The sequence below is a fragment of the Urocampus carinirostris genome, chromosome 16, assembly GCF_059441175.1.
Source record: "Urocampus carinirostris isolate Australia breed hairy pipefish chromosome 16, RoL_Ucar_1.0, whole genome shotgun sequence".
NCBI classification, from domain to species: domain Eukaryota; kingdom Metazoa; phylum Chordata; class Actinopteri; order Syngnathiformes; family Syngnathidae; genus Urocampus; species Urocampus carinirostris.
The window spans coordinates 29,694,538-29,714,002 of NC_142364.1; the positions used below are offsets into that span (position 1 = coordinate 29,694,538).

General features: G+C 37.9%; 1 protein-coding gene and 1 pseudogene across 7 annotated transcripts in view; both read right to left on the reverse strand.

Annotated features, from left to right (window-relative positions):
• Positions 1-19,465, reverse strand: part of rab27b (RAB27B, member RAS oncogene family) — an 82,573-nt gene that overhangs the window by 26,395 nt on the left and 36,713 nt on the right. The gene's annotated exons all lie outside the window — the stretch shown is intronic.
• Positions 1,900-4,360, reverse strand: LOC148351004 (insulin-like growth factor 1 receptor pseudogene; annotated as a pseudogene).

Genomic DNA, 19,465 nt, shown 5'->3' on the forward strand with positions numbered 1-19,465 from the left:
TTTCCTCTGCAATTTGAAAACTGAGCATTTCAGGACAATTAAATCAAACACAGAGAGGCATTAATGATGAAGTGCCTGCTGGGTCCTTCTGCTGCACCAGTCTGTGGCATTTGAGAGCAGGAGGCTTTCTTAACACTTCCACAATGTTTTCAACAAAAGAAGCATTCTTTTTTTGTGCGTCTGCAGTTTTGAAAAAGTTCAGTAAGTGCAGGCAGATTGTGGCAAGGATTTGGGCAAAATGTCATTTGACTTTTGAAAAGTAGTTATTCTCATATAGCTGAATGGTTCATAAGCTTTTTCAATGATGTACAGCCAGTGAAATACAATGTGTAACCAGTGCTTTAATGCAGATTGCTGACACGGTATAAAAGTGAATACATAAAAAAATAATAAGTGAATAAATATACCTGACGCAAGTTCAAGTGAAAGTGAGCAAGCCAGGTGTGTATAATGAGTTCATATGGCTAAAACCTTACCCAGTGATTGAGGGGAATGGTTTGAACTTGACTTTAGCTCTAAAGTCTCACATAATCAATTTTTAGAAAATAAATACATAAAATAGCTACGGTATCAACTTGGCTATATGGGTGGCACTAATAGTAGTAACAAAGTAATATATTCCAAAACTACAAAAATAAGTACAGTAGAGGATTTAAAAACATTTTCATTGTATAGCTTCATCATTTGCCTTGAGCTTTCAGCCTGTGTTATCTAAATCAGGGCTTTCAAACTCAAAAGTACTGAGGGGCCACCAAGGTTAGGCTATGTGTGAAGTAGGTCGCATCAGGTATTCCATAAGAAAAGCATAATGAAGCATTCCATCTGTCTCCAAATATATATTTTTGTTCTACAAAAAACAAACTGTTTTAAGATTTGATAATAAAATAATTCAATTAAGCTGTAATTAATGGATGAAATTATGAAATAGTTTGAACCAACTGCTCAAAGGCAAAAGCTCGCCAAGTTACATGCAAGGTGCATCCACAGTCCTTTAGGTTTCAGTTCAACAGTGGCCCCTTGTTTGCGTTTCAGTTTAAATCAAATATTTTGAAATTTACTATTCACAGAGCCTTTAACATATTAAATTGTGTGAATCAGTTCCTCATTCTGAGCCCAACCTCATTAATTAGCATAGGCCGCACTAAACATTTATCTTTCATATAATGGCGGGCGCCACAAACCATTATCGAGTTTGAGACCCCTGATCTGAATGTTGATTTAATGTCAGGACTAAATTGTAATTTCATAAGAAAGATTGACTAAGGGGGTTTTAAACTTTCAAGGCCCATTTTCAAATTACTCCATTACGATGAAAAATACAAATCCAATGTGAAAAATAAGCACCTGCTTCTGACTACCCCTTTTCGAACATGTCATGTGACATTATTTTGTTGTTGACTCATTGTTTTTTTCCTGTTTTTATTTTATTGTTTGAAATAAAAGTTTTCATTCATTCATTCATTCATTTATTCAATCAGTCTATAGGCCTGTTGTTTGAGGTCACTGAGTGCTGTCTGAAGCAAAAAGAACCAGAAAATTTGATAAATCCTAAGCCAAGTATTAAACCAGAAGCTATCATTCAGTGAATGGGGCATAGATGATAAAACTGAGTTTCTGTGCCCCATTTCATTAGTGTTTGTAGCCATATCTATTTTGTCTGTTGTATCAAATGTTCTTGTTATTTTTCTTACTGGCAGCAATAAATGTCAAGGTGTAGAGAAAGTCAATTCTTCTATGGTTTAACTTATGTCTTACCCAAAGTGTGTCAGTGTCAGGTTTAACCCAACAGATGTACAAAACCTATATACAAAAAGACACAAAGAATCGTGAGTATAACTTACTTGCAAGGAAAATATCCATAGTCTACCCTAAGGCAGTCTGCTGGATACTCTGAAATATTCTTATGCTCCTTGTCTATTTATTGTGTTCGGAAGGCCCTAATTTACATAAGGTCACCTCTGCTAAGGGAAGGGGAGTAATCAAAACAAACAGTTGAGACCTGTTTATACGATAACATGTTATCCATAGCAAACAAAAACTAGGCGTGCCTGCGGTCAGACAGGTCCCTTATCTGGCCGCAAATAAGGTGTTATCCTGTTTCCTCCTTCTTCAAACACAAGCAAGAAAGGCGCATTGTATGCAAAGAAGCTTGTGCAATAGTAGAATAACATCTTTAGAGTTTAAATCCATCATTTCCCTCCTGTTTATTCACTTTGCACTATTTCTCTTTGTCATCCAATAACTTCTTCTCTCGATTTTCAGTTACAGAATCATGTTATGGTACTCATGTTACACTTAGAGGTTAAACTTTGTCGTCTGATTCACCGTAGTCAAAAACTTCTGAAAAAAGATCTGGAAAATGTAAGGAAGTGGCATTTGCCAGGCCAAAAAGGTCCCGGCGACGACGATCTTGAGGTCTTTGCAAAAAAAAAATGGCGTTGTGGAGGAAGTTCTCAAAGAGCTTGAGAAAGACGCGGTCATCCTTCTCCCGATCCTTCTCCTCTGGGGTCTTTGGGCAAACGCAGCAAGGACCCTTCTTGGCCCCGGACAATTCCGACTTGGTGGGCTTGCTGATCTCCTCCATGTCGCTAAATCCCGTGGCAGGGATCCGGATCGGGATCTTCAGCTCTTTGGAGCAGTAATTGTGCAGGTATAGCTCTCGGTCTTCTTGCTGCCGCTGCCATCTGACGAGGTAGTAGGTTAGGTTGCCGTTGGGAAAAAGAGGCGGCGACCATTTGACCAGCAGCTTCATGGATGAATTTGCGTAGGCACGGGGTTCTTTGGGCACGGTCGGCAATGACAGACGAGTTCGAATTCAAATAATGTCACTCTTTGCACCAGGAATGTGCTTGTCCTCCACCCGCAGGGTAATGGCCTTGACAAAAATGGCATACTGGGTCCAGGGTTTGAGGTGGTGAATGGCGACTTTGGGGTCCGTATTATTATCCTTCGGAAGATCCACGTCCACCATGTGCCAGCTGTTGGAACCGCAGCCGTCCTGGTCGTCGAATTCGGTGATGTTCTTGAGAAGGGGCCTCCTTGTAGTAGACCATAAAGCTGATAAGGCCTTTGTAATCCCGTGGATGGTAGCGCTCCCACATCAGGCGGATGGCATAGCTGGACGTGCTGTTGGACAAAATCCTGAGGACGTGGCTCACACAACTGGCTCTTTCGCCGTTATTGCGAAAGTCGCCTTCCTGGGGCTTTTCCGTGACGCTGGTTTTCTCCCACATGGTGTGGATCTCAGACATGCAGAGTTTGGTATTGAGGCGGAAGAAGAGGCGTCCCGCACGGATGGTTAGGTTGTGCTGAGTCCAGTCCCAGAGGTTGTGAAGGTGCTGGATGTTGATGTCCAGATTGCCGGCGATGACGGTGCAGTCCTTGAGGGACTGAGCGGCGTTCACTGAGTCGATGACGGAGGTGGAGCAGATTTTGTCGCATAGGCCGTTGCAGGCGCTGCACAGCATCCGATTACTCTCGTTGGTGCGGACCCGGAGGGGCAGTCGGGCATGCACTCGCCCTCGTGGATGACGAAGTGAACGTCGCTGGGCAGGTGAACTTGTGAGCAAAGGTCCATGGTGATGCAGCGCCAGCCCTCGAACTTGAAAGTGCCGGGCGGGCAGTCGGGCACGCAGCGGCCTTCGTGGTAATAATGCAGGCAGGCGGCGCATGCCGTGTCGCTGTTTGCGTGCGTGCAGCTGCCCAGACATTGGCGGTGGCAGCATTCGCCTTTTTCGGTGCATGCGTGCTTGCAACGGCTGGGACACATTAATCGTTGTCCATTCGCAGCAGCTCCACCAGGATGGAAAGTTCTTTTTCCTACCACACTGCAGCACGGTTGTATGCCGCAAACTTCCAGTGAGAGGTTTTGAAGTGACCCTGCAGCGCCCTCCAGAGTTGCAGGGTTGGAGCTCTCAGCAAGGAGTGTCAAATATGGCTTCACCACTGCCGGGTGCAAAAGCATCTCAGCGCCCGTGGGGTTCTTGGAGAAACCTGGGGAACGCCATCCCAGTTGTCTTCCTGAGAGTTCTTTTACTTTTTCTTCTTCTCTTTTGCACATTAAGGTTTTCTTCAAATAACAATAAAAACGTTGCTATAATTGCTACTATCAATTCGCCTACCGCTACCATTCTACCTGTTAGCATTCTACCTGCAGATATGCAATTCCTCCTAACACTTCCAGAGTTGTGGACAATCTTCACTGGTTTGAGACGACTGCAAACTATAATTGCAGCCCCCTTTGTAGCCAGACTTCCTCTGAAAGTTTTGTTGAGGAATAACAGCTCTCCAGTAGGTACCACAGTGCTATTACAATGACGCAACTAAGAACAATCAAAGCGTATGCTAAAATAGAAACATCGAAACAGTTATTTTACTCATGCTTAATTACTTTCTTACAGTGTGTCAAATGAGCTCATGTGTTTTTCTGCAATCTTTACTGCTTTTTATCAGAACCCAATCACCTGGTTCAACTAATTGGCTTTCCTATGGAGACATAAAAAGTGTATCATCGTTATCATTACGATCCGCCAGTTGCTTCTGGTGCTGCAACATTTTTCTCATGTAATCAACCAGAGTACTTTCATCATCAGTTTCCCACATATTTTTAAATAATGGTAATTCACCAAATATTACTTCATATGGTGTTAGCACATTTGTACTGATGGTGTTAATATACAGTTTTACTAATTCTAGACATTTAGTCCATGGTCTTTTGGTTTCTTCCATACACTTCCTAAGTCTGTTTTTTTATAGTTCCATTCTTTTATTTCCACTAACCCTGCACTTTATGGGTGATAAGCACAGTGATCTTTTAGGTCTATATGAAATGCCTATTTTAGTTAATTTTTTTTTGATTTACAAAATGTGAACCATTATCACTATAGATCTTTTCTGGAATCCCATAACATGGAATTATGTCTTGGCATAATGCTTTAGCTACTGTTAGCGCATCTGGGTGTTTTGTAGGAAAAAGCTCTATCGATTTTGAGAATGAACCTATTATCATTAAACATAACTTTTTCCCTTCACTATTGTTAAGTTCTATAAAGTCCATAAAAGGTAATTAATTACAGTTCTCTATCTTTGGAAACTGTCCTCTCTTTGGTCTTAGATTACCCTGAGCATTGTGCTTTGCACATATCAAACATGTTCTACAATTTTTTATTTTATTATTATTATTATTATTATTTTTTTTTTAATAGGAGTTAAAACCATAGGTTTATCAATATCTGGTTTATCAATCCTACTATCCCTCCTGTTGAGACATGTCTTCCCTTGTCTCAATATTTCTGCCCATTTGTATAGATTTTTTGGTAGGATTGGTTTATCTTCTTGTCATTTACAGATTCCATCTTTTAGGTGTGCTCCTTTTCTTTTCCAGAGTTCTTGCTCTGGTTTAGGCGATTGTTGTTGCATTTCTTGTAGTATTTTGTTTTTTTAAGGCATTTTCTGTTAGACTTAGAACTGTTATTTCTCGTTGTGCAGCTTGTTTTGCTATTTTATCTGCAAATGCATTGCCCTTTGAAACTGGGTTTGTTTCTGGTGTGTGGGCCACACATTTACATATAGCTAACTGTTTTGGCAGCTGCACTGCTTGTAATAGTTCTGTTAGCAGTTTTGCATGTGTCACTGGTTTTCCTGTTGATGTTATCATACCTCTATTTTTCCAGTGTTGTGCAAACGTGTGAGTTGTTGCATAGGCATACTGGCTATCTGTGTATATTGTTGCTATTTTATCTTTCATAAGTTTGCAGGATTCTGAAAGGATCACTAATTCTGCAGCTTGAGCTGAACAATGTTGAGTTAATGCTTCTGCCTTTAATACTTTATCATGTGTTACTATAGCATAGCCTGTCCTCCTTTTTCCTGTTTCATCTTTCTTTCCTACGAAACAATACTTTCTCTGTTATTTTAGCCTTTTTTTTTTTTTGTTCACGTTTTGTTTCCTTTCTTCTTTAAGTTAAATGACCATGTAAACATTATTTTTTTATCCATGCAGATATATTTTTAAATTCTCATGATCTGTCTCAAGATAATTAATCTGCTATTTTTAAATTCCTATGATCCTACCTACTCAAGCTCAATCAGTTTCTCGTTATCTTCTGAAAACACTCCTTCCATAGAAATTGTTTCTTTTTAACTATAAGTCAGCATTTGTTACGTATTTATTAATCATTTGTTAATTGTAACATGCTTATACTTAAAAATTAAGCGTGGCTTATTTCACCTTCTCTTGAAGGACTTTTTATCAGTTGTCCTCCTAGGGGATCTTGTTCTTGGCGCTAAACTCATCAAAATTCCAAACCATCACACTGTCTAAACATCAAAAATCTCAAAAATGCCAAATGGAACTCAACGTCAAATCTTTTTTAATTGTCATTTCCTCTCTCTTCAATCATAATCAACTATCTTTTCTCATTGATTCAATATAAAACAACATATACTTGTCACTAATAAATTGCCTTATCAACTCGCATTGTATTATATTATATTATTATCATAATCTATGGTTTGCAATAGTCTTTTCTCTTTGCAGCCCCTTAATATCCTTAGAGATTAAGAGCTATACAAATAAACATGACCTTATCTGAATTAATACTTAATACTGTGTGTATTTTTTTTTCCTTTTAAAAACAAAGCACATCTCATTTAGAGATTAAAACAGAAAATTTAATTTCCAATCTCACGATTTCTTTTTCTGTGTTAATAAGTCGTTATTTACAAACTTATTTCAAAATTTTGATTATTTGAAATGACTCAGATTTCCTGCTCTTTACTATGCAATATTATTTTTCTTTCCCTGGTTCTCCTAATATATCATCTACATAAGTTAATAGTTCGCTCTTATTTAGAGGCTCGAAACTTACTTGAGAGTAAATTCTTGGACTTTCACAATACCCTTGAGGTAATCTGGTGTAGGTATATATTTTCCCTTTAAACGTAAATGCAAACCAAAATTGATTGTCTTTATGCACTGGTACTGAGAAAAATGCGTTGCTTATATCTACCACTGTGAAATACTTTGCATTTGGGTTCAGAGAGTTCAATAGTGTGTGTGGATCTGCCACACACGGGGACCTCTGGATCACTGCGTTATTTACCGCTATCAAATCCTGAACCATTCTCCACCCTGAAGATGGGGGTGCCTTCTTTACAGGAAATATCGGTGTGTTTACGGGCGACTCAGCACATTCAATTAGTACTCCCGCCTTCTTTAGATCTTCTATTACTGGTTCTATTCCTTCCATTGCATCTGGTTTTAGAGGATATTGTTTTATTCTGGGCCGATGTTCTGTTTTGGGTCTTATTATTATAGGTTGTGCTCCTTTTACTAGTCCTACATCTGTGGGTCCCTGGGACCATAGTTTATTAGGAATTTGTTTTAATAGCTCCTGCTGTTCCTTAGTAAAGTAAATGTGTCATTCCTTCTTTTTTTTTCAGATGTACTCCTGAGTTTACTATTATAGTCCAGAATAATGACTTTCTGGATAGTCCAGTAGAATCGCTGAACCATGTGTTAACGCCTGTTGCTACCCAGTACCGTACATTTTCTCCTCTGTAATATTATTTGTGTATAAATATTGTGGTATTTCTTTCTTCTTCTTCTTCTAAAGCAAAACAACATATTATGTCCATGCTTATTAGCATTTAATTAGATATTCATAATTTTCTTTTATATTAGTAGCTTTTCTATAAAAGTAATGTTATAAATGGTAAATGGTCTGCATTTATACAGCGCTTTTCAAGTCAACGAAGACCTCCAAAAGCACTCTATAATGTGCTTCACTCTCACCCATTTGCTTTTTTAGTCATCTAGACTTAACACAATTCAATGTTGAAAAAGTAAAGTTATTTGTCCCAATCTATGGTATTACGGTTAGTCTCACTTAATTTTCAACCAATTATCTTTTTTGATATTTAATTAACTTTCCCCTTTATGTTTCTCTTTTTTTTTTTTGTATGCTCCTTTTCTTAATATTTATTTTCTTTTCCCTTTATACCTTCTTTTACTTACTCTTATCTTTCTGTATTTGTAACTTCCCTACCTGTTCTGCCAACAATCCATTCTCAACATAACATTCCTTCCTTACACGCTCTCTCACAATAGCTTTTTAGCTCACTAGTTTAATGCGAAAATGACGTTTAATCATCTCACTTAATTTTAATTTTTTCCTTCAAACCAATTAAATCTACTATTTTAGCTTCACTTATTTAATGTGAAAATCACATATATTGATGTGCAACAAGTTATATTACTCATTTGTATTCCATTCAATAAATTTTTCCTCCATATTCATTGAAAATAAATTATTTATTAACGCTTTTTCAATACTTTTTGTATAAAAATGCCTTTATCTCAAATTAATTTATTCCAAATCACTCAAATAGATTTTTTCCTAGTCTTCCCAGTCCTTATTTTACCAATTTTTGTACTGAAAACAGGAATATCTTATCTTTTTCTGTATTATTCTGTCATTATCTTGAATTAACGCATCTAAAATAACTCAGTCATTTTTTTTCCTAAATTTCTCAGTTTTTAATTTATCGATTTTCAACTAAAAAATTCGGACCGCAAGAAAATCTCCAGAACCATCTGTGGCCCCCGGTGCCTGTGTTAAACACCCTTATGGTGAACACCTATTCCTCAAAAAATCTACGTTTTCCAACTCCTTTAATCTGTTCTATCAATTCTTCTTAAATATCACTCTTTAAACAATCTCAGCTCTTTTGAAAACGTACTTTTTTTTAGCGTTTAGCTTTCTTTTTGACAAGTAAGACAGACAAACATATAACATAAGACATACACAGGGCCCAAACAATCAAACTTCTAATAAATTTAACAAAATTTGGTGATTTAGGTTTCTTATTTTCTCTTTATACAGTATGTTTTCTAAGTTTAAAACCTCTTCTTCAAATCTCTCATGGCGAGTTTTGAAAAGATATTCTTCCTCTTCCTCATTTTTATCCTTTAGCTTTATCTTTATCTCAAATTTCATTTCAGGCTTTGGTCCTGGTTCCGGGCCTAGTCATGCACTCTGATAGTCTTGTGGGGAAGAGTTGCCTCTGCAATTTATAGCAATATGCCCTTCCTTCCCACAAGACCAACAGGTTCTAGGTTTATTGCTTGCACGTGATCCAAAACCTCTGCCTCTACCTCTAGATTGTTGAAAGAACACTGTGGTTCCTTCATCTTCTTGGTAGAAAATTGTTGATGGCTTCTTCTCCCCTTTCTTACTTTTGATCACTTTCTCAGCATGGAGGGCATGATTTATGTATTCTGCAAGTGTTCCTCCATTCATATTTATATAGTGGCGATTTACCCATCCACTAATCTCTGGTAAGGAGCCTGAGTGCAATGCATTTTTTAATTGTTGTTTATAGGGGCCCTCGTCAGCTCCATCACCAGGATCTAACCCACTATGTGCCCTAAACACCTTTTCCATTCTTACTCTGTATTCATCAAATGGCTCATCTGGTTTTTGTTTACATCTCCCTATTTCATTGTAATTTGCTCTTTTCCTGTATTTAGTTCTGATTCTTTCTAGGAGAGGGGTCACCTGTTGTGTCAATCGTTCAGATTCGGGTGCAAGTATCACGGGAGGGTTAGCGTCATTAGTTGGAGAGTATGCTACTTTTACGTGGAACCAATCTGGCCCTAATTGTGTCATTCAAACTTGCTGTACTTCCATTCCGTTTAGATGATACGATCGCCTTAGATTTTCCATCTGCGTTATGCATTCCTCTACATCCTCCCTGGGATGAGGGATGCCTTCCACTGCTTTTCTCACATCCTCCTGTGTCCAGGTCCTATAGACCCTAATTGTGGGTGGTTGATCTGCATCATTGGCACGGGGATTTGGCAATTCTATTAGGGGGTATAGTTCTGTATTATCTCTTCCTACTGATGGTACCTTTGGTGCTGGCGATAACAAGCCCCCTAACCCTGATGTCAAGTTTTTAGTCCATCCCCCCATTTTTCCTTGTGAACGTGTAAACGGCTTTTGTGGACTATGTGGAGTATCTGTAGTAGGTGTATATTGAGGGGGTAGTTCTTCTGAGGGTGCAGAAGGTCCTTCTGCTTGGGCTAACATTTCCCTCGCGTTTCTGTACGGGCCTGAATATTCGTCATCTTCTTTCTTATGAAACATTACAGGTTTTTCTTTTGCTTCTTTCTCTTTTTCCATTTCCTTCTGTTCTTTTTCTGCTTCCTGTCTCTTGTTTTCCTCTCTCTCCTGTCTTGCCCTCCTTTCACCTTCCTCTCGCTGTCCTGCTATTTTTATCCAGACTTGTGTTTGTTCATAACCTTCTTTTCTCATATTGTTATTTTTCTGTTTGCATTTGTTTCTTATTTTTTGTTGCAGTTCTCTAATGCCTGCTGTGGACAACTTCCCATTAAAATTATATTGTTTTATCCAGTAACATAGGGGTTCTATTGCTGAGGAATCTTCCTTTTCAATAACTTTCCAGTCTTTGCACGAAAGATCTTCTAAAAGCTTCTGTTTTGCTTTACTTTGCCCCTTTCCCATTTTTAGAACTAAATTTGGACTCAGTGGTTTTTAATACCTAGTGTATTCTAACACTGAGTTTCTCTTTCAACAGGATGGTGATAAATAACCTTTTGTGGTAAAATTCACTTCAACCTATGCAGGTGGAATTTTCTTGCATACAGGCATCCACAAAGGCTCACCATTTATTCCCTGTTGCTTTGGTATAAAATACAATTACCTAGTGGTAATAGTATTTTCTTTCACACTCACTTTCACTCTTTTTGAAGAACAAAGAACTTCCCTTGAGTTCTTTTTTAAACAGAGAGGAACCCTTGCCCTTTTACTTAGAGGAACCCTTGCCCTCTTAAAGAACTTCCCTTGAGTTCTTTTTGAAACGGAGAGGAACCCCTTTCCCTCTTACTTAAGACTTCACTATGTCTTAAGTCTTACTGGCCACGTTTCTCTTTTACCTAATAGTGCCTAGGATTGTTAGGATTTATTTTCTTAACTCTGTTTTGAATTCTTCACACTCATACCCTTTTACTTTAGTCACATGCATTCCTTTTTTAAAATAAAAGTTTTACTCACAGTTCTCTGAGTCCTTGGACTTTCCGTCAACCTTCGGATCCCAACTTGTAAGGAAAAGGACCAGTCCCGAAAAGGGTCTTAATGCTGTGGCCACAGACTTGCCTGGAGCTTTACTCACACGCTGGGATCGTCAAGTTTGTTGGAATCCGGCTCTCGAAGGACCAAATAAATGTCAGGTTTAACCCAACAGATGTACAAAACCTATATACAAAAAGACACAAAGAATCGTGAGTATAACTTACTTGCAAGGAAAATATCCATAGTCTACCCTAAGGCAGTCTGCTGGATACTCTGAAATATTCTTATGCTCCTTGTCTATTTATTGTGTTCGGAAGGCCCTAATTTACATAAGGTCACCTCTGCTAAGGGAAGGGGAGTAATCAAAACAAACAGTTGAGACCTGTTTATACGATAACATGTTATCCATAGCAAACAAAAACTAGGCGTGCCTGCGGTCAGACAGGTCCCTTATCTGGCCGCAAATAAGGTGTTATCCTGTTTCCTCCTTCTTCAAACACAAGCAAGAAAGGCGCATTGTATGCAAAGAAGCTTGTGCAATAGTAGAATAACATCTTTAGAGTTTAAATCCATCAGTCAGCGCCATTTTTACGAAAACTGTTTTATTTTTCTTCATTTATTGTGCGAGTCAGACTGCCGAGAAACATGGATACAATTTCAAGCATTTACAAGCACTTTACCCAATATTAAAGCACTTTTCAAACCTTGAAAACACAACATTGAAATTAAAAAAATTTCAAAGATACAAACACTGCTTCTGATATAATGTTGGAAATTACATGATTCACAACTGTCATACTCTTTGGCGGACCCCAGTGCAAACAAGCACTGTAGCACATATTAATGGCATAGATTTGAACTTCTCAACCAGTTGCTTCAATCCCTCCTAATCCCACAGCAGGACATGTGTCAACAAACGCGACAGAAAGCTACCACAGCTGCAACTGAAAGGTCAGCCTGGATGATGCATTTCCTGGAAGAAGAACTCAGAAATAGGCACGAACTGGCGTCTGCAGTTTTTCTTTAAATGAAATGTGCAATACTATTTAAATTACAGCTCTTCTGTACCTTGGTTTGTGAGGAGTTATTTCAGGCTTACACTTTTAGAACAAATTTGTCAAGATCAAAAATTTGACACTTTCCAGGGGGCTTAAAGGTTGAATGTGTAATATCTGACCAATGTTTGTGTATGGGTCCGATCAGGAGGTTACTTTTGCTACTGGTAACCATATAAACCAGTACTATCTGTAATGTGAGGGAGAAAACGCGCACAAAAAAAAAAGCCTGGAGAGAGATGGGGGCCCACCAGGCTGTACTTGCCCAAAACACACCACAGGAAGTGGTGCCCGGATGGTTAAGGGATCCCTGAATCCTGTATGTGTGTACCGTATTGTGCAACTGAAAACGAGTGCTGAAAAGCACAAGGAAGAATACAAACTATGGAGACTTAATGTGACCAAAACACAATAGAATTTCCCCTAATTTTTTGTGAAGAACGAAAGAAAGGAAGAGAATAAAGTGAGAAAGAAAGAGAGGAGAGAGAGAAAGAAAGGAAAAAGAAAAGGATGCAAAAAAAAAACAAAAAAAAAACTAAAAATAGACAAGAGAAGCAAAGAAAAATGACCAAAATTTTCCTCGCATTGAGGTTTTTGAGTTCTTACTTGCCCTCAAGTAGGTTTTAGATCAGGGGATGGTGTAATAATAGTCTGTAGTTTGCATTAATCTGTGGTCTATGCAGCCCTTTGAGACTCCTATACAAATAAACATGACTTGAATGTTTTTTGTGAAAAAATAAATTATTTACTTGATGTACAAAAAAAAAAAATAATATACAGAGGTCTTGAAGGTATCCTTGTGAACAAGATGGCGGCCAATCATGTCAGCTCCCTCTAGGTGCGGATTATTTTATGTCAAATAAATCCTAACTAAAGTATTTTTATAAAGAAAATTCATGGTAACATGATAATTCCTATATTTTAGCTTATCATTTAAATTAACATTTTTTTTTTTTTTCAAATAAGATATTTGAATCACCAGGAGGCGCAAAATAATGCACACTGTCCCTTTAAGTGGAAAAGCAGATGTAATTGTTCATTATGTGCAAAGATGTTTCTTTGCAGCAATGTCACCATTAACGATGTACAGTAAAACCTCAAAAGATCTTTTGGTCGCAGCACTTATACATTACTGGCTCTTGTTGCGGTCAATTAAGTTATAAAGTATTATCAGAGAAGAGGTTTTGTGAAACCTTAAGTTACAAACTGAATTGGCTCCATCAGCCCATTTGCAGTATATTTTCCATAAATGTTCACTGTGAAATAAATAAAAATGCAATTACTTTTGACTCAAAAATAAGTTGGGAGTCGGCTTATTTTTTCTTCTTTTTATTACCAGAGTAAAATGAACCCAACATCTTGGGAGCCATAACCACCCTAATACACAGTTCCAAGAGTATGAAAGCTTATATTATTTGATAACTGACCATAATTGCTTTTTAATTGGTTTGAGATTAAAGACTCTGAATGTGATCTTTGAACACATAACGAGTACTTTTGTAAATATGAGCAACTTCTTAATGCGGTCAGCTACATCAAAGACCAATGCTGTGAATGTACCATACTGTAAAGCAAAATTCAGTAGTCCCCCGGGTTACTGAGTCCCTCCCTTTCAATGTTTTCAAATTACCATGTGGAATAAGATGTTTTTTGAGCCTTCATTGTGAGATTTTTTCCTACCATACAAAATAAACAGATAATTTCCCAAAACCCAGCAAAACTCAAACTTTGGGGTGTTAGTGCGATTTCAAATTACTGCCTCCTTAGTCTTAGATGCCTGTCTGCTATTGCTTGACATCATACAAGATGCGGGTCTGCTATTAATTTGCGTCACAGTATGAAGAAGCTGACTTCCTACTGGCTGAACCCCCTCCCACAATGCCTTTCTCTCACACTCTTCATTCAGTTAAGAATCTCTTGTGCTTTAATGACTTTGTGCAAATACATGTATTTTTTACTGTATTTACTGTATTTTACTGTATTTATTGGCTATCGGTCCCAAAACTTGCAGTGATGCTTTATGTTGAAGCGAGAACGTGATAACACTTGAAATGAAGTTTGCAATAGTCAAGAAATACCAAGAAGGCGCGCACACACAAACACACACAGCGTGTCCTCGCTAAGGTGTATGGCCATAACCAATCGGCGATCGGGACTATAGTTATGAATATGGACGCAATTAAAACATCAAAATCTTCCAAGGGCATGACAATTTTTAAAATCAGTTTGAATTTCACTGCCCCCTCTTCTAAGACACACCACAGGAAATGGTGCCTCTACAACCCTAGTGGTTAAGGGATCCAACAACCCAACCACCTACATAAACATACAAGAAGTACTAACTATGTACTATTTTGTTATTCTAATGGTTTTATCTGGTGTACTGGAGGTTCAGAACGCATTGGCTAGTTACTATAGGTCTCTATCCCCTGCTATACAGCAATCGCACCTTAGATTACAACCTTAGAACGGATTAATGACATATCCTACAGTATGTGCAAATTATAAACCACCACAAGAAATATACAAGAATAATTATGCAATAAGTAGTGAAGGACAACGTTGTGATATTTTTGACCAAACTGAAATGTTTGGGGGGATATTAATTAGGCTCCTTTATCAATGATGTTATTAGCAGACGGAAAAAGCTAAAGTAAGACCAACGTAGCAAAAAAAAATCCATTAGGACACCACTGATGAATATAAACAAAAACTATTTGTCGGATAACAGAAAAAAATTAAGTACACTGACAGTGATTGTCATGGTGTAGGATAAACGTGGACCATTTTGCTAATTCATCACAAGATTATTCCCTTTACTTGGAGGTGAGGTGCGCGATTTGCCAATTTAAGGCTGCAATATAGACTTAAAGCCAGGAGATGGCAGCTGAGTAACACATGGTTTGTGTGCAAGTACATGGCATTTCTTAGACGCCCTCAAACAGACTCTTCCTTTTTCATCGTTTAAGGGGGTTGTTCCGCCGTGAACAGGCCTGGTGAAAGTAAAATAAAAACCGATTGGTGTAAAAGAAAATAAAGCACAATGGCTGTTTGAACACTTGTTGCATTGTTAACACATACTTAAAATATTTAACTTTCAACTTTAAGGACACCTCAAACTACACACCCAACTATAAAATAAATATGTAGCAGTTGGTTAAATAAGGCAATTTTTAACTAAGAACAACTAGAACGAGACATTGCTACTTAAACTGTCTTCATTCATCCTTTATGTTCCTGGACATCTACGTGTTGACATTTTCATTAAGAGTTAATCTCCTTACTTCCAATTATGTCCAAACTGCTGAAGGGGATATTGGAAATCATTTAGCCTATGACTCTCTCCACAAAGTCACATCTGCTCAATAATTTGGCATGCAAAACAACCATTACTCTAATTTATTGTGTCTAAAAGGATTAAGTTAGAAAAGTATGAAAAAGATGCCAGAAAACAAATGTCATCAATATCCCTGAAGATAAGACACGAGTTACAACACGTGGTACAAGGATATACTGTACGCCATCATGTGTCCTCTTTGTAGAGTTCTTAGAACTCGGCCGATTGTTCAACCACAAAGCTAAGCAGGACCCAAAATTAAAAGAAGGGAAGCCACATAAGCATAGTATGATACTACTAATTGCCGTTTTAAAAAAGAAAAAATTTAAAATGAACTATATTGTCTGGCTTTACAGATAAAGTTGAGGAAAACAACATGTGATTATTAGGGATGTCACAAAATTAAGCATCCCTAGATGCCATTGTGGTTTTGTTTCGCTTCAAAATAATGAGCATTTTCCCTTAAATGTGATTTTTAGAATGCCACTAAAATTAAACGGTAAATTTGGCGTCATACAGCCAATTTGCTGTCTTTATTTACTAAATGTCCAATTTTCTGCAATAACCCAATTGTTGAGGCGATAGTATGAGAAATAAATATTTTTACTGCTTACTTTGTACCTAAGATGGTCTCATTATTCTCCATAACCAGGGTTGGGTAGAGTTACTTTAACTTGATTACTTTCAATTACTCCAATACCAAATATGCTAATAAAAGACAAAATAAACTAAATATGAATAAAATTATGACTCACAACACGTGGTAAGCTTTCTCTCCTGGCTTTCATCTCCGGCAAAACTAACATAAAATGCGACAGAAACAAAATGAAAATAAATCCAAACAGCTTGCCAACATCATTTTTGCTGTTCCATGTATTCAGTTACTCGCCAAGCCTGCACAAAATTAAGTAGTTTTATTCATATTTAGTTTATTTTGTCTTTTATTAGCATATTTGGTATTGGAGTAATCCAAAAGTAATTGAAAGTAATCAAGTTAAAGTAACCCTACCCAACCCTGTCCATAACTAACACTCTTTAAATAAAAAACAGGCATACAAAAAATAAGTTTCTTAAAGGGACACTGCCTGTTACTTTGAGGCCCGTGGTGGTAAGAAAGAAACTTAACTTAAGTATATATATATAAAAAAAATTAATCAGCTATCATAAAAACTTGCATTTTTAAAATGCTCATGCGTTGAGATATTTGCATTTTACACAACATGAGCTTCACGTAGAGGTAGCCAATGTAATTGTCCGGCATCTTGCTACTTCATGGTTGACTCTCAAAATTTCACAATAACATTTTTTTTCGGCAGTGAGTTGGCATCAGTGAATATGAACAAAACAGACGCACTCTAAATTTCGGACTTAACTTTTTCTTCAGTGAATTAGGCTCTAGTATCATTACTGCCCCGTCAATGCCAAGATACGGCTCATCTCTGAAGAACCAGAGGATGCTTTACATCAAAACAACAGCAACCAGTTGAAAGTGATGTATCTGGGTGAGATCAGAAATTTTCTCCTGATCCCCAAAAAGCAAAAACCTTGCTAAAGGGCCGGGCAGAAAATTGAATGGAAAATAGTGCTCTATGGTCACCTTGATTCTTCGCAGTTTGTAATATTCCTACTTGAAGGCCCCTTCTCGAGGTTTCTTATTTTCCTCATGCTGAGGTTTTGAGTTTTTGCTCGCCCACATGTTCGTTTACGAACAGGGGATGGTGTAATTGTAGCCTGTGCAGTCCTTTGAGAGATTTTGTGAGTATGGGCTATACAAATAAATGTGACGACTTGTGCTTTTTGGCAATTATTTTCGGTTGCACTACACAGTAGAGCGACATCAAGTAATACATTCCGTCCATTTAAGGACCACTGACTATTTTCTTCTATTAAATACACAGGTAATCAAGGGAGAAAGACATGATTATGGGTACTTTGAATGCAACTAGCAACCCCAAATTATTTCAAAATAACATCTGTCTCACAATGGCTTTGCAATTGGTTCTAAAATTCAGTTCCAGGCGATGTTGCTAAAACATGGATGTCATAAGAAAAAAACACAACTATGTTTATGGCAAGAGGACAGGAACACATTTGAGTTCCTTTGAACTTGATTCTGGCACGGCGGATGAGTTGTTAGCGCGTCCGCGGAAGAGTTCGGAGCTCATAGGTTCAAATCCAGCTACCAGCCTTCCTGTACAGAGTTTGCATGTTCTCCACGTGCTAGCATGGGTTTCCTCCCACATTTCAAAAACATGCATTTCAGGTTAATTGGCCGGTCTAAATTGTTCCTAGGCGTGAATGAGCGAGTGAGTTGTCCGTCTCTGTGTGCCTTGCGACTTTATGACAACCAGTTCAGTGTGTCCCCTGCCCACTGCCCGAGGACAGCTGGGATGGGCTCCAGCACCCCTACTGGGGATAAGCGGTGCAAATAATGGACAGATGAATGAACTTGATTCAAAATATATGTACTTTAGCAAGTGTCACACTGATTTAAGAGAGCTTTGAGATTCCTTTATGTGATATTTGAATTATATGTAATTAAATAATTATTTCCAAGGCCAGGCGAAAGTAATGAAAGGTCAAAGCTATTTCATTGTCACTTTTGCTAAGTACAAGACAACAATTTTGTGGATTCTTGTAGAGTTCACTATCATGAGGATTTTTTTCTTTAGTAATACAGTCAACCAAATATTTTTAGAGTACTATGAATATTAAAAAATGACTCACTAGATGAATGCAAAATACATAAATGAAGGATTGCACTTAATATGTTCCAGATAGCAACAAAGCATCATGACACTAAGACCGTGATGCAAAGAATAGTGATAGTATTATCAGTCTTTTCATAACACAGCATACTTCTCTGCAAATGTGGTACAAGAGGGACTTTGTTTAGCAATGTGTCTGTTTCATCTTATTTTTTCTCTGCACACAAATTGGCAGATTTGATTCAGAAACTGCTATTACCACAAGCAATATCAATCCAACTACTAAAATGGTTTAAATACCTTCATGAGTGCTCAGTTAATTTTTCTAAATCCAAATTCTGGTTTGTTGCTTGGGACAGATGCAAACATAAAAGTGGACAGGCACTTGTGCTGCAAGGAGTTTTCGGACAGTCCATTTATCGGCACCGATTTTCTGAAATTTAGGGGATTTGTGATGGACCGATCCGTTCTACCGTGAATCCCGGACTATAAGCCGCTACTTTTTACCCTAACTTTCAACCCTGCGGCTTAATCAGTGATGCGGCCAATTTATGTAATTTTTCTAACGGCCGCTAGCGGCGCTCGAATGTTGCTACCATTAACTGCCCTGTCAAAGCTAAATTATTATTATTAAAGCTTTGAAAACTCTCTCGGTGTACCGCCTTTCTTTGTAACTATTTGTAACCCATGTATAATATGTATTTGCAACTGTATATTTTTGTAATGTATTTATTTGTATTTATTTTAGACACTTACTCTGATATGTTTTGCACGGGTGAACGAAAAATGAGGGGCGGAACAAACGCGGGGTGCCGAGTTTAAGTGTGGACCGCTAAAGGTGAGGGACAGACAAGGAAAGAAGAGGGGGTAAAAACTTGGTTAAAGAAAAAGGAGTTGCGTGAGTAAATGTGTTCATCTGATATTTTTCCCACCCTTACCTTTGGAAATATAAGGTCAGTTTTTTCCTTGGATTACTTTCAACGGGATCTGGACTCTGCAGGTCTGCATCAAATCTTAAGTACCGGTATCATTTTCCGTTCATTTTGCCGTCTGTGATTTTTGGACAGTGGACTTTAATGAAGGACATTTAGTTTCAATCGCGGGACTTGAAGTCGGGTTTGGGTTAATTTTGTGTTTGTGTTACATGTTTAAATGTGGGCGCGTGCGGCTTATATACAAGTGCGGCTTGTGTGTGTACAAAATCAGTTTTACTCTCAAAATGAGGTGGGTGCGGCTTATAATCAGGTGCACTCTATAGTCCGGAATTTA